This window comes from Leopardus geoffroyi, chromosome A2 (genome assembly GCF_018350155.1).
Source record: "Leopardus geoffroyi isolate Oge1 chromosome A2, O.geoffroyi_Oge1_pat1.0, whole genome shotgun sequence".
NCBI lineage: Eukaryota > Metazoa > Chordata > Mammalia > Carnivora > Felidae > Leopardus > Leopardus geoffroyi.
In genome coordinates this window covers 37,124,168-37,140,589 of record NC_059331.1, presented here as the reverse complement: position 1 = coordinate 37,140,589, position 16,422 = coordinate 37,124,168, and the positions used below count along the sequence as shown (strand labels likewise).

The 16,422-nt window shown below is 40.6% G+C and overlaps 1 long non-coding RNA gene across 1 annotated transcript in view; it reads left to right on the top strand.

Moving 5' to 3' along the window:
• Positions 1-12,907, top strand: part of LOC123605861 — a 66,803-nt gene extending 53,896 nt beyond the window's left edge. Inside the window, exon 2 of the long non-coding RNA XR_006715958.1 lies at positions 11,959-12,907. This is a non-coding gene — a long non-coding RNA (uncharacterized LOC123605861). The remainder of the gene's footprint in view (positions 1-11,958) is intronic.
• Positions 12,908-16,422: the final 3,515 nt, after the last annotated feature.

Sequence of the window (16,422 nt, the reverse complement as noted above, 5' to 3'; positions counted from 1 at the left end):
TTTAAAACTTTAGAATGGGGAAATATGTTAATGGTGTCAAAACCGGGTCATGCCTAGATTTGATTGAGCTAGAATTTATCAGGAGAACTGAGGTCTGCAGAGCTCTTTTTGCTCTTTTTTTAAACATCAACTGTTATTTCTGTTGTTGCTTGTGCTTTAGCTCTAGCCGTGTTTTATTCTTTTTCTCATTTGGTGGCTTTTATTTTGTTTGTAGCAGTCTGGAAAAAAATCACGGCACCTGATGTGCCATAACTCTGTATGAATTCAGCAGACAGCCAACTCCATGTAGTATTTCAGAAGAGCTTTCTAGAGAATAAAAGAGGCATATCTTAGCTCGAAGGTTTTGCCCGCCCTTCCTCTGTCCCTCCCTCCCTCCCTTCCTGTTTCTTTATTTCAGGAATTCAAAATAATCCTAGTTCTAAACTTCAGTGTGGATACTGGATTTAAAAAAAAATAAGTGAGGGAAATGACAATTTAAAGCATTTTTTAAACGTATTATCAATGGTCAAAATTGAATAGGCTGAATGTTCATTTAATATAAACAAATTTTCTGTTAAAAAAAAAGCTATTTACGTTGTGCTCTTTAACAGAAATTGTGAAGTAACATGACTTAAATAGGAAATTCTATTTTCTCTTATCTTTTAATCCTGTGAATTAATTATGCAAAATAAAATTACTGTAATTTCACTGGATTACTATTTTGCTATTTATTAGGAACTATAGGTTTTTACTAATAATATGTTTTGACACCAAATTTAATTTTGTTTTTTCCCCTCCTAGATAGAGCCTTGAGAATATCACGGTAAGAATTTAAGCTTTAGTTTTCTTTGCAATATTTTCTCAGTACTGGTGTTTGATGTGGGTTGTTTTTTTTTAATGCTTGAGAGAGAAAGAGTGCAAGTGGGGGAGGGACAGAGAGGGAGAGACACACACAGAGTCCAAAGTGGGCGCCAGGCTCTTACCTGTCACCGCAGAGCCCCATGGGAGGGTAGAACCCATGAACAGTGAGATCATGCATGACCTGAGCCAAAGTCAGACACTCAACCAACTGAGCCACCTAGGCGCCCCTTGATGTGCGTTTTGATTCACCTAAGGATAAATATGGGGACTTCTGATGTCTAATTGACTTTTTAACTCTTGAAATTCATCTTTGTCTTCCCTGTTTGGAGCCTAAGTGACAACGTGGAGGGAGTTGCCATCTCTTAAGACATCAGGAGGAGGAACACATCACCAGAGTAGAGGGAATGAAATTAGTGTAATTTTACATAGAAATGATTAGGAAACAAGAGATGATATGAGCCTGAGGTTTGGAGTGAGTACTTTGCCATGACCTGGCTCTTCGTGAAATGTGAAGATGAGAAAACTCTCTACCTACCAGCCTATCAAGAAGCCTGAGCTTAGAGACGAAGCCAGATATTGCCAGGCAGGGTGTGTGTCACAAGAGAGGTTTAAACCATGGTTCTGAGTCTGAGGTGGAGGAAGCCGTTCATGCGTGGAGATGAGTTTTTTGCAAATGGGGGTAATGTATTCTGCACAGGCTCCATAGACTGTGGTGATCCTGTGGCGCTGTCTGTTGAGAGCCAGGGTGGCTGCCTGACACTTAACGAGCCCTCAAAGGCTGGTGTTCATCCCTTTGAATGCAGTGGCGGTGGTGGGGAGAAGAGTGATCTCAGGACATGAGAGCTCTCACACTGGGCCAACAAAAGAGAAGTTTGCACTTTCTGGTCAGATGACAGAATCAGTCCCTGTTGGAGGAGTCTGTTCTAGAGCTTACGTGTGCTATCCACCTGTAATTATTGGGTGCTTCGTGTGTGTTGAATAATATTCCTTTAAGGTTGGAGGGTAACATTCTCATGTTGGGATGAAAAAAGTTTGTCTTCTAGGAATGGCCATTAATCCAGATCCTCCAGCCACTAAGTGTAAAGCTGAGATGGTACCCGTATGTTTGATTCCAAAGACCTTGTCCTCCAGGGCCCCCAGCCTACGGTTCACGAAAGGCAATCTGTGAGCAGCAGGAAGTCATCCAAGGCCTTCGAGTAGTCAATCAGTCAGCAGCAGTTTGAGCTTTCCTTGTGTGGAATTCCAAATAGCACCTGGGGGTGTGAGTGGCTCAAATCGAGACTAAATGATGGTTTTGTTTGCTCCATTATTTGCAGGGACCTATTTATGTACCTTAATAATTGGAGGAGAGAAATGTAAGTTGATAGGATTTGATTTCTGTTTCATCTCTGGTGGTGACATAAGTATTTGAAGTGATTGCATTTTCTAAGAAGGGTGCTTCCAGATGCGAGAGAAATGAGAAGATATTTTATTGTGTTTCTCCATTTTGGACAATATTTTAAATAGGAATCTCATTGAAATAAGGTTTTCTTAGGTTTAACATGCTGCTAAAACTTGATTTCTTCAGGCACAACGGGAAAGCTAAAATGTTAGTTACACCCACCTGTCAGATCATGTGTGCTGCTAATACACTGGGATTATTTGATGTCACTGGTTTGGTAACAGCCTTAGAACATGTTTTGTCTCCTTTTAGTTAGTTTACAGCGAATAATTGAGAAGATCAATACTTTTAAGAAAGAAAACAGAGAACTTCATTGCTGAAAAAATATCCATTTGGGAACAGAAGGTAGCATTGCCCTTTCAAACGTTTTTTTTGTGATTTCATTTTGGTTACTGCCACTCTGGTAGAGCATCCTACTGACCTATTTCATGTGTTCTATAAACAATACCAATTCAACACAAGCTTCACAAATGTAAAGAGCTACCTCTTTATTTGTGAAAGGAGTCACACATTAGAAGATAGGTTTATCTAGCACTATGCTTTTTTTTTTTTTTTTTTTTTTTTTAAATTCTGAGTCCTTTTTCGTGTTTTATACAACAGTGAGTTAAGGAAATATCTTCAGGAAACTATGAGAGAAAGTAAGTTTCTCTCTGATGAAGCTCTTAAACTGAAGGTAAGAATCCCTTCTTTGCCTGGATCGCATTCTAAAAACACAAATAAAAGGAATGAATTATTAGTACTCATTCAACATGTTTTGTTGAAGGAGAACATCAAAATAATGGAGCACTTTAAAGAAATTAAAAAAATAGTGTTTATTAATTTTTTGAGAGACAGGGAGAGACAGAGCACAAGCAGGAGCAGGGGAGGAGTAGAGAGAGAGGGAGACACAGAATCCAAAACAGGCTCCAGGCTCTGAACTGTCAGCACAGAGTCTGACACAGGGCTCAAACTCACAAACCATGAGATGACGACCTGAGCTGAAGTGGGATGCCTAACTGACTGAGCCGCCCAGGCACCCACTTTAATGAAATTTTAAATGACACCCTTCAAAGTGCACTTGCTGCCTTGCAAACTCAGAGAGAGAGAGGAATGTGAAGAATCAGGAAGTGGTAAGAGTTGGCTGCTGAGTTTTACTGTAATTTGGCTTTGGAGGCTTTTATTCATTGGGTGAAGTGAGCACAGCATATTTGCTTGCCATTTACCACAGTAGAGAGTGGGCCTCTGGGAGCCAAACCTCTTTCTGAACAATGAGCTAGAATTTCACTAGGACCACCAAGATGAGTTTTGCTATTTCAAGGACTAGGAGTTATCTTTTATTTTCACAACTAGGTAATTTATCACATCATTCAACTCTGCCCTCCAAGATATGTAGAAAATTCCCAAATATAGTTGAGAGACAAAGGGTGATAGCCACAGTGTATAATCCTTTCCTTTTAAAAAAATATTTTTAAATTATTCTTTATGAATTTTTTGTTTAAATTTTAGTGAGAGAGGGCATGCGAGAGGGGCAGAGGGAAAGAGAGAGAATCTTAAGCAGGATCCACGCTCAGTGTGGAGCCCAACACAGGTCTGGATCGCACGATCCTAGAATCATGACCTGACCCCAAATCAAGAGTCTGATGCTCAACTGAGCGAGCCACCCAGGTGCTCCATAGTCTCTTTCTCTCTTAATGCTGAACAGTGAATTTTCAACGTGAATGGGGGAGGGGGGGATACACACACACACTCACACACATGCATATAAACATACATACATATGTATACCACTAAGAAAGCCATTTATGAGTTGTTAGACATGAACTGTTTTCTACCGGTTTTCCAACAGGCTGCACAGCAGAAATTAGGCTGCTGCACATCACCACATGCTCCTTACCTCTCTCCTTGGAGGGTTCTGCATCTCTGGACTTCCAGGCATTGGTCTCCGCCTCCTGTATTCCTCAAGCAGCCTCTTTCCTTCCATCCCATCAAGTCTACGATACAGAAAAATAATGGACTTCTACAGGAGTTGCAACACCACGTCCTCTACTAGACCACAAACAGTGCGGGCATCAGACCTTGAAACACCCATAAAAACACAAGTCAAATGACCACACTTGTATTTCAAGTAGGCAACCTCCCTGCTCTGCTCCATCTCTCTGTCCTAGATCTGAGTCTTGATCTGGGGGAGAAAAAACACATCCACCTTCAAGCATGCCAGACTGTGCACCAAAGAGGAGGAAACAAGAAAACACTTCACCTAGTTGTCCTGAGCATTCTTCTCATGAACTGCGATCTGAAAAAGCCAACAATGAAAAGCCCGTGTTTAGGGATCCCAAGGGCCACTACACTCACCCGCATGAGATGCTAAGGGTTCAGTATGTCAGGCAGAACTCAGGTTACCTGGTGTCTGAAGGTGAGTTCTGTCTGCTGCAGCTGTTCTCATGTTTGTTCAATTTGTTGCCTGTGAGTTACAGTTGCTTTTGTCAGATAAGGCCCAATATTGGGTAAGATTTTAAAGTAATCTGCCCATGTTCCCATCAACCTCATATAAGTCCCCTGATACAATTTATTCTTACACATGAAACACTTTTCACATGATTATAAATGTACAGTAGGATGAAAGCTATTGTTACATCCTTTCCTTACTCATTATTCCATGCCCGTAGGGTTCAGAGTTCATAGAATTCCTTCCCATTTTCAATCTTTCCCTAATTCATCATGTGACAAGTGTCTTTCATCATAAAGCTCTATTCTTTAACTTGTACATTCACCATGTTTCCCAGGGTTGATGGGTATGATTCATAATACAACACACTGCTCTCCTATAGATTATGACAACTGACATCACCCCCGAGGAGTGTTGGCATGGACGAAGTTTCCACACAGTCCGGCCATTGCTTGAGATCTGCAAATGTTTAGAAACTTGTTTTGTTCTGTTTAAACCTACCTTTTTTATATGTTAATACTCTATGCATATGTCCTCTGAATTTTTGTTTACATTACTATGTTGAGTCTAAACATTGCAAAAACGTTAAAAACAAAAAAAGTGAACAGAGGCTTGATAAGCTGCCAGTAATTAGTAGCTGAATTCACTTGTACTTGTTTATTTCTTCTGTAGCTATTTTCTTTTTTTTTTAATGTTTATTTTTGAGACAGAGAGCAAGCAAGCATGAGTGGGGGTGGGACAGAAAAAGAGGTAACAGAATCCAAAGCAGGCTCCTGGCTCTGAGCTGTCAGCACAGAGCCTGACGTGGGGCTCTAACTCATGGACTGTGAAATTATGACCTGAGCTGAAGTGAGATGCTTAAACGACTGAGCCACCCAGGCACCCCTTCTGTAGCTATTTTCAAATTTTACCTGCAGCTGCCAGCTGATTGTTCTTTGCCACCATTTCACAGTGTCATTTTCAGCTTCCTAAGACAGCAAAGATATATACACAGTCAGGGCCAATGTCCAGAAATTCTCCCTTTTTACCTCCCAGCACTCTTGAAGGCCGAGATGCAAATATCCCTTCCCCCACCTCTCCCATAAATGCACAGACTAACAACACAAAGAAAATTCAACTTCTGTCTGCTGCCATGTCTCTATCAGAACTGTCTTTCTAGTTCTCTGTTTCCTCTCCTTTATCATAAAGTCATCAAATAACATTGCACTTTGTGCCTTCCCAGAGTTGGTCTTTTGTTTGAGATGGTGAAGATTCATTTCATCAGTGTGAAAAACTGTGTCTGACCAACTTTACCCGTTAGGATGAAGCAGGGGATCATCACTAGTTTTACAACTCCTTGGGGAGCCCTGATTCTCAGTCCAAAAGTTGTACCATGACACAATCACCCTGAAGGACGACCTTCCAGGATATGTATGGCTTCACCAACATTGCAGCTCACTCCCAGACATTGCTAGAGTTCAGGACTGCCACCCCTGCCTCCACCTTCACCTATTCTGGTGGAGGAAAAGGCCAATCTTAGAGTGGCAACATCTCCTGAAGTACAATCTGAAATGAACTGTCACACAGTCTGGGTTTACTTCCAAGAAACAGATTTCAGATGGAAAACTCTCAACTTCATGGAGCCAAATCAACTTTAACAAGACTGATTCCATTGACAGTGAAGGCAGCAAAAGGCAATGCTTGGCAAGGCTGGTTTGCTGTATTGCCCTCAGACTATTTTGTTTGTGGTGTTGATTTAGAGGGTTTCAACTTACTACTTGACACAAGAATCACATGCAAAATTGAATATCTCTTAGAAACTGACACAAAAGCACTAGACAGAGAAAGGCACATGCATTTCCTTCTGGCCTCTCAGGAAGTCCTTCAGCAAATGCTTTCTGGAATGGCTCTAATGTAGTGGCTCTGTTGTAAGGGGGTGAAGATAGAGAGGTGGTTAGAGGGCTGTACCCACTCACAGAAAGAGCTTACGAATTAACGAAAACAAGATGCCAGTGAGACAGAGCAGGCCCTAACCTCAAGTGTGGGAAGGACTAGCATAAAGCTGAGTCTCCAGGGAAGAGAAGGAAGACTTCACTTTCCAACATGAATGAGGGACTCTAAAGTCCCAGATCTCCTGCTGAGAACAAAAGGAAATATTACAAAGAAGGAAGCATGTGAGTGAATGCACCAAATATCTAACAACCCCACGAAGACGCACAAGACCAAGATGGAGAAGAAGGAAGCCCAGGACAAAGCCAGCCTGGCAGTTGGACCCAGTCTCCCTAGGACTCATCATTGATTTGGGGGGCATTCATTTTAATAGCAAAGAAGCTGAACAACTTTATGGGCACCGAGTCAGAAGTAAACAAGTGTAGTTCAGGGGGGCCAGCAAAGATGAGCCCTAGTGAAGCTGCAGGCTTTGGTCAAGACTCAGAAGAGTTACACTTAAAAACTCAGGGGACAGGAAACAACTCGACTTTCTTAGGGATGGGGCCTACAGTGAACAATCTCACTGGCAGAATGGATGCAGGAATCAAGTACTGCTGGAACCCCCACCCACTTTCCAGAAAGAAATTTCTGTTGTTTCTGCAGCAGGATAATTCAATTTTTTCCCCCACACATTTTGACCCATGTCTGGTCCCAAACAAAAATGACCTAATTGCAGGATGACAAAACAGTGTGATGGCACTGAAACCTATAGAACAAGGTAGAGGGATCCAGAGTGGATCCAGGTATCAACGTTATCAATGATGGTACCTTCCCTCTTCCACCCCAAATACATGACACCATGTGTGACAAGCACTTAGGACAGAAAGGAAAATGCGGGTTACGTTACAGAAAGCAAGGTAGGAAGGGCAGGCACAATTCTACTGAATGCATTTGGCAAAAATACTCTGGACCCAGTTCCAAAAGAAATATAATTATCTCTACTGGCCACCACATTCTTTCACACAATGCAGTCCTTGCGACAGTTCTCACAGTTCTGTAGCCACGTTTCTTTGTTCATAGAATTCTTCCAGGTTATGTGCTCTCACCTTCAGCTTGACTTTTGCTTCCTTTGTTGCTTTCACAGACCTCAATGCATTACATTTGTCTTCCAGGGCCTTTTTATTTGCTGTAAAAAAAAAAGTGTTTTCTTCATAAACGTGCACATGACCTGAGTCTTGATTTTGGTGAGACAGAAAAAGGGCAAGAACCATGAAGGCATGAAGGTATTCTTTCCCTTTTCAATGCAAAGTCATTACCATCATATGAGGATTTCTCCCCAAAAGAAAATAGACCTTCCAGTTGGCAGTTGTTGGACCTCAAGGCTCTTAGCTCTACATCCTCGAATTCAACATTTGCATCTTGTGGTTAAGATATGAGAAAAGACTTTCACGGAACACTCATTGCACAAAAATTTGAGTGTACCTAACACAGCAGGATTGTGCATTGCAAGAAACAAAGACCTTGAGGCATAATTATAACTAGAAGACAAAGATGGTGGAAAACAGTTCATGTCTAACAACTCATAAATGGCTTTCTTAGTGGTATACATATGTATGTATGTTTATATGCATGTGTGTGAGTGTGTGTGTGTATCCCCCCCTCCCCCATTCACGTTGAAAATTCACTGTTCAGCATTAAGAGAGAAAGAGACTATGGAGCACCTGGGTGGCTCGCTCAGTTGAGCATCAGACTCTTGATTTGGGGTCAGGTCATGATTCTAGGATCGTGCGATCCAGACCTGTGTTGGGCTCCACACTGAGCGTGGATCCTGCTTAAGATTCTCTCTCTTTCCCTCTGCCCCTCTCGCATGCCCTCTCTCACTAAAATTTAAACAAAAAATTCATAAAGAATAATTTAAAAATATTTTTTTAAAAGGAAAGGATTATACACTGTGGCTATCACCCTTTGTCTCTCAACTATATTTGGGAATTTTCTACATATCTTGGAGGGCAGAGTTGAATGATGTGATAAATTACCTAGTTGTGAAAATAAAAGATAACTCCTAGTCCTTGAAATAGCAAAACTCATCTTGGTGGTCCTAGTGAAATTCTAGCTCATTGTTCAGAAAGAGGTTTGGCTCCCAGAGGCCCACTCTCTACTGTGGTAAATGGCAAGCAAATATGCTGTGCTCACTTCACCCAATGAATAAAAGCCTCCAAAGCCAAATTACAGTAAAACTCAGCAGCCAACTCTTACCACTTCCTGATTCTTCACATTCCTCTCTCTCTCTGAGTTTGCAAGGCAGCAAGTGCACTTTGAAGGGTGTCATTTAAAATTTCATTAAAGTGGGTGCCTGGGCGGCTCAGTCAGTTAGGCATCCCACTTCAGCTCAGGTCGTCATCTCATGGTTTGTGAGTTTGAGCCCTGTGTCAGACTCTGTGCTGACAGTTCAGAGCCTGGAGCCTGTTTTGGATTCTGTGTCTCCCTCTCTCTCTACTCCTCCCCTGCTCCTGCTTGTGCTCTGTCTCTCCCTGTCTCTCAAAAAATTAATAAACACTATTTTTTTAATTTCTTTAAAGTGCTCCATTATTTTGATGTTCTCCTTCAACAAAACATGTTGAATGAGTACTAATAATTCATTCCTTTTATTTGTGTTTTTAGAATGCGATCCAGGCAAAGAAGGGATTCTTACCTTCAGTTTAAGAGCTTCATCAGAGAGAAACTTACTTTCTCTCATAGTTTCCTGAAGATATTTCCTTAACTCACTGTTGTATAAAACACGAAAAAGGACTCAGAATTTAAAAAAAAAAAAAAAAAAAAAAAAAGCATAGTGCTAGATAAACCTATCTTCTAATGTGTGACTCCTTTCACAAATAAAGAGGTAGCTCTTTACATTTGTGAAGCTTGTGTTGAATTGGTATTGTTTATAGAACACATGAAATAGGTCAGTAGGATGCTCTACCAGAGTGGCAGTAACCAAAATGAAATCACAAAAAAAACGTTTGAAAGGGCAATGCTACCTTCTGTTCCCAAATGGATATTTTTTCAGCAATGAAGTTCTCTGTTTTCTTTCTTAAAAGTATTGATCTTCTCAATTATTCGCTGTAAACTAACTAAAAGGAGACAAAACATGTTCTAAGGCTGTTACCAAACCAGTGACATCAAATAATCCCAGTGTATTAGCAGCACACATGATCTGACAGGTGGGTGTAACTAACATTTTAGCTTTCCCGTTGTGCCTGAAGAAATCAAGTTTTAGCAGCATGTTAAACCTAAGAAAACCTTATTTCAATGAGATTCCTATTTAAAATATTGTCCAAAATGGAGAAACACAATAAAATATCTTCTCATTTCTCTCGCATCTGGAAGCACCCTTCTTAGAAAATGCAATCACTTCAAATACTTATGTCACCACCAGAGATGAAACAGAAATCAAATCCTATCAACTTACATTTCTCTCCTCCAATTATTAAGGTACATAAATAGGTCCCTGCAAATAATGGAGCAAACAAAACCATCATTTAGTCTCGATTTGAGCCACTCACACCCCCAGGTGCTATTTGGAATTCCACACAAGGAAAGCTCAAACTGCTGCTGACTGATTGACTACTCGAAGGCCTTGGATGACTTCCTGCTGCTCACAGATTGCCTTTCGTGAACCGTAGGCTGGGGGCCCTGGAGGACAAGGTCTTTGGAATCAAACATACGGGTACCATCTCAGCTTTACACTTAGTGGCTGGAGGATCTGGATTAATGGCCATTCCTAGAAGACAAACTTTTTTCATCCCAACATGAGAATGTTACCCTCCAACCTTAAAGGAATATTATTCAACACACACGAAGCACCCAATAATTACAGGTGGATAGCACACGTAAGCTCTAGAACAGACTCCTCCAACAGGGACTGATTCTGTCATCTGACCAGAAAGTGCAAACTTCTCTTTTGTTGGCCCAGTGTGAGAGCTCTCATGTCCTGAGATCACTCTTCTCCCCACCACCGCCACTGCATTCAAAGGGATGAACACCAGCCTTTGAGGGCTCGTTAAGTGTCAGGCAGCCACCCTGGCTCTCAACAGACAGCGCCACAGGATCACCACAGTCTATGGAGCCTGTGCAGAATACATTACCCCCATTTGCAAAAAACTCATCTCCACGCATGAACGGCTTCCTCCACCTCAGACTCAGAACCATGGTTTAAACCTCTCTTGTGACACACACCCTGCCTGGCAATATCTGGCTTCGTCTCTAAGCTCAGGCTTCTTGATAGGCTGGTAGGTAGAGAGTTTTCTCATCTTCACATTTCACGAAGAGCCAGGTCATGGCAAAGTACTCACTCCAAACCTCAGGCTCATATCATCTCTTGTTTCCTAATCATTTCTATGTAAAATTACACTAATTTCATTCCCTCTACTCTGGTGATGTGTTCCTCCTCCTGATGTCTTAAGAGATGGCAACTCCCTCCACGTTGTCACTTAGGCTCCAAACAGGGAAGACAAAGATGAATTTCAAGAGTTAAAAAGTCAATTAGACATCAGAAGTCCCCATATTTATCCTTAGGTGAATCAAAACGCACATCAAGGGGCGCCTAGGTGGCTCAGTTGGTTGAGTGTCTGACTTTGGCTCAGGTCATGCATGATCTCACTGTTCATGGGTTCTACCCTCCCATGGGGCTCTGCGGTGACAGGTAAGAGCCTGGCGCCCACTTTGGACTCTGTGTGTGTCTCTCCCTCTCTGTCCCTCCCCCACTTGCACTCTTTCTCTCTCAAGCATTAAAAAAAAACAACCCACATCAAACACCAGTACTGAGAAAATATTGCAAAGAAAACTAAAGCTTAAATTCTTACCGTGATATTCTCAAGGCTCTATCTAGGAGGGGAAAAAACAAAATTAAATTTGGTGTCAAAACATATTATTAGTAAAAACCTATAGTTCCTAATAAATAGCAAAATAGTAATCCAGTGAAATTACAGTAATTTTATTTTGCATAATTAATTCACAGGATTAAAAGATAAGAGAAAATAGAATTTCCTATTTAAGTCATGTTACTTCACAATTTCTGTTAAAGAGCACAACGTAAATAGCTTTTTTTTTAACAGAAAATTTGTTTATATTAAATGAACATTCAGCCTATTCAATTTTGACCATTGATAATACGTTTAAAAAATGCTTTAAATTGTCATTTCCCTCACTTATTTTTTTTTAAATCCAGTATCCACACTGAAGTTTAGAACTAGGATTATTTTGAATTCCTGAAATAAAGAAACAGGAAGGAAGGGAGGGAGGGAGGGACAGAGGAAGGGTGGGCAAAACCTTCGAGCTAAGATATGCCTCTTTTATTCTCTAGAAAGCTCTTCTGAAATACTACATGGAGTTGGCTGTCTGCTGAATTCATACAGAGTTATGGCACATCAGGTGCCGTGATTTTTTTCCAGACTGCTACAAACAAAATAAAAGCCACCAAATGAGAAAAAGAATAAAACATGGCTAGAGCTAAAGCACAAGCAACAACAGAAATAACAGTTGATGTTTAAAAAAAGAGCAAAAAGAGCTCTGCAGACCTCAGTTCTCCTGATAAATTCTAGCTCAATCAAATCTAGGCATGACCCGGTTTTGACACCATTAACATATTTCCCCATTCTAAAGTTTCAAAGGATGATGAGAGGCTGAGGCCAGCCCTAAACTCTTGCCAGGATATTAGAATATCATCATGCTATCAAAAAGCCACTTAGGAACCTCTGAGCTTCCCTGTCCCTTGTCACCCAGCCCCACAGGCGGGGAAGTGAAAAGGAATATGAACACACCAAATACTTAATATTTGTGTTTCTGTGTGAAGGCAAGTTTTCTCCAGTGGCAGGGAGAGGGGCAAATACTCATTTAGAAATAAATTCCAAAGTATTCTGTTCTTCCAGAAAAGATCTGCCCTCAAGAGGAACGAAGAGCCTAACTGGGGATTTCCCAAAGAGTAAGCAATACAGGTGAGGGAAAATACTCAACTCCAGGGCTCTCACCTTCCTGTCTCACCTGGGAGTAAATTCAGACTAACCCCTAGCCAGATAAATATAAAAACCTCACACTCACGTCCTATTCACCTCAGTTCCTTTACCAGCACATAACATTTGCCTTTCAACACAACTTACAAGGCATAGTAAAGTAAAAACCACACAGTTTGAACACAGATAGTAAGCATTAGAATTACACTTCCTATGGCAGAGATGTAGGAATTATCATCCTGGGAACTTAAAACCACTTCCATTCCTATGATAATGCAGATAATGAAAAAAGTGGACAACATGCAAAAAGAGATGGTGAATGTAAGCAGACAGTTGAACCTCTAAGATTTTAAAGTGATTTGAGATGCAGCGAAGGCAGTCCTGAGAGGAAAATACATTGCAATCCAGGCCTATCTCAAGAAACAAGAAAAATCCCAAATACAAAATCTAACAGCACACCTAAAGGAACTAGAAGCAGAGCAGCAAAGACACCCCAAACCCAGCAGAAGAAGAGAAATAATAAAGATCAGACCAGAAATAAACAATACAGAATCTAAAACAACTGTAGAGCAGATCAATGAAACCAAGAGTTGTTTTTTTGAAAAAATAAACAAAATTGATAAACCTCTAGCCATGCTTCTCAAAAAGAAAAGGGAGATGACCCAAATAGATGAAATCATGAATGAAAGTGGAATTGTTACAACCAATCCCTCAGAAATACAAGCAATTATCAGGGAATACTATGAAAAATTATATGCCAACAAGCTGGGCAACCTGGAAGAAATGGACAAATTCCTAAACACCCACACACTTCCAAAACTCAAACAGGAGGAAACAGAAAGCTTGAACAGACCCATAACCAGCGAAGAAATTGAATCAGTTATCAAAAATCTCCCAACAAATAAGAGTCCAGGACCAGATGGCTTCCCTGGGGAATTCTACCAGACATTTAAAGCAGAGATAATACCTATCCTTCTCAAGCTATTCCAAAAAATAGAAAGGGAAGGAAAACTTCCAGGCTCATTCTATGAAGCCAGTATTGCTTTGATTCCTAAACCAGACAGAGACCAAGTGAAAAAAGAGAACTACAGGCCAACATCCCTGATGAATATGGATGCAAAGATTCTCAATAAGATACTAGCAAATCGAATTCAACAGCATATAAAAAGAATTATTCACCATGATCAAGTGGGATTCATTCCTGGGATGCAGGGCTGGTTCAACATTCACAAATCAATCAACGTGATACGTCACATTAATAAAAGAAAAGATAAGAACCATATGATCCTGTCAATCGATGCAGAAAAAGCATTTGACAAAATGCAGCATCCTTTCTTAATAAAAACCCTCGAGCAAGCCGGGATAGAAGGAACATACTTAAACATCATAAAAGTCATTTATGAAAAGCCCACACCTAATAGCATCCTCAATGGGGAAAAACTGAGAGCTTTCCCCCTGAGATCAGGAACACGACAGGGATGTCCACTCTCACCGCTGTTGTTTAACATAGTGTTGGAAGTGCTGGCATCAGCAATCAGACAACAAAAGGAAATCAAAGCATCAAGATTGGCAAAGATGAAGTCAAGCTTTCACTTGTTGCAGATGACATGATACTATACGTGGAAAATCCGATAGACTCCACCAAACGTCTGCTAGAACTGATACATGAATTCAGCAAGGTTGCAGGATTCAAAATCAATGTACAGAAGTCAGTTGCATTCTTATACACTAATAATGAAGCAACAGAAAGACAAATAAAGAAACTGATCCCATGCACAATTGCACCAAGAAGCATAAAATAGCTAGGAATAAATCTAACCAAAGATGTACAAGATCTGTATGCTGAAAACTATAGAAAGCTTATGAAGGAAATTGAAGAAGATATAAAGCAATGGGAAAACATTCAGTGCTCATGGTTTGGAAGAATAAATATTGTTAAAATGTCAATACTACCCAAAGCTATCTACACATTCCATGCAATCCCAATCAAAATTGCACCAGCATTCTTCTCGAAGCTAGAACAAGCAATCCTAAAATTCATATGAACCACAAAAGGCCCCGAATAGCCAAAGTAATTTTGAAGCAGAAGACCAAAGCAGGAGGCATCACAATCCCAGACTTTAGCCTCTACTACAAAGCTGTCATCATCAAGACAGCATGGTATTGGCACAAAAACAGACACATAGACCAATGGAATAGAATAGAAACCCCAGAACTAGACCCACGAAAGTATGGACAACTAATCTTTGACAAAGCAGGAAGGAATATCCAATGGAAAAAAAGACAGTCTCTTTAACAAATGGTGCTGGTAGAACTGGACAGCAACCTGCAGAAGGTTGAAACTAGACCACTTTCTCACATCATTCACAAAAATAAACTCAAAATGGATGAAGGACCTGAAGGTGAGACAGGAAACCATCAAAACCTTAGAGGAGAAAGCAGGAAAAGACCTCTCTGACCTCAGCCGTAGCAATCTCTTACTGGACACATGCCCAAAGGCAAGGGAATTAAAAGCAAAAATGAACTATTGGGACCTCATCAAGATCAGAAGCTTCTGCACTGCAAAGGAAACAATCAACCAAACTAAAAGGCAACCAACGGAATGGGAAAAGATATTTGCAAATGACATATCGGACAAAGGGCTAGTATCCAAAATCTGTAAAGAGCTCACCAAGCTCCACACCCAAAAACCAACTAATCCAGTGAAGAAACGGGCAGGAAACATGAATAGACACTTCTAAAGAAGACATCCAGATGGCCCACAGGCACATGAGAAGATGCTCAACGTCGCTCCTCATCAAGGAAATACAAATCAAAACCACACTCAGATATCACCTCATGCCAGTCAGAGTGGCCAAAATGAACAAATCAGGAGATTATAGATGCTGGCGAGGATGTGGAGACACAGGAACCCTCTTGCGACTGTTGGTGGGAATGCAAACTGGTGCAGCCACTCTGGAAAACAGTGTGGAGGTTCCTCAAAAAATTAAAAATAGACCTACCCTATGACCCAGCAGTAGCACTGCTAGAAATTTACCCAAGGGATACAGGAGTGCTGATGCCTAGTGGCACTTGTACCCCAATGTTTATAGCAGCACTTTCAACAAGAGCCAAATTATGGAAAGAGCCTAAATGTCCATCAACTGATGAATGGATAAAGAAATTGTGGTTTATATACACAATGGAATACTACATGGCAATGAGAAAGAATGAAATATGGCCTTTTGTAGCAACATGGATGGGACTGGAGAGTGCTATGCTAAGTGAAATAATGCATACAGCGAAAGACAGATATCATATGTTTTCACTCTTATATGGATCCTGAGAAACTTAACAGAAACCCATGGGGGAGGAAAAGGAAAAAAAAAAAAAGAGGTTATAGAGGGAGGGAGACAAAACATAAGAGACTCTTAAAAACTGAGAACAAACTGAGGGTTGATGGAGGTTGGAGCAAGGGGAGGGCGGGTGATGGGTATTGAGGAGGGCACCTGTTGGGATGAGCACTGGGTGTTGTTGGAAACCAATTTGACAATGAATTGCATATTTAAAAAATAATAAATAAAATAAATAAAACATTAAAAAATTCTACATTTATGAATTTAATGTGCAATCTCCTAGTTTTCCATATAGGATATACATTTTTCTTTCAACTACATGTGGGATTTTCTCAGGACTAAAACATCTAATGTATGCATATACACAAAATATCAAATGAAGAAATCCACTATAACGAAATGAAATCATACTGGTGAACATAGATTACATTTTTTATGGCAGTACTCAAGGTGGGGTGATATTTTCAACTGGGTGGGGGGGGA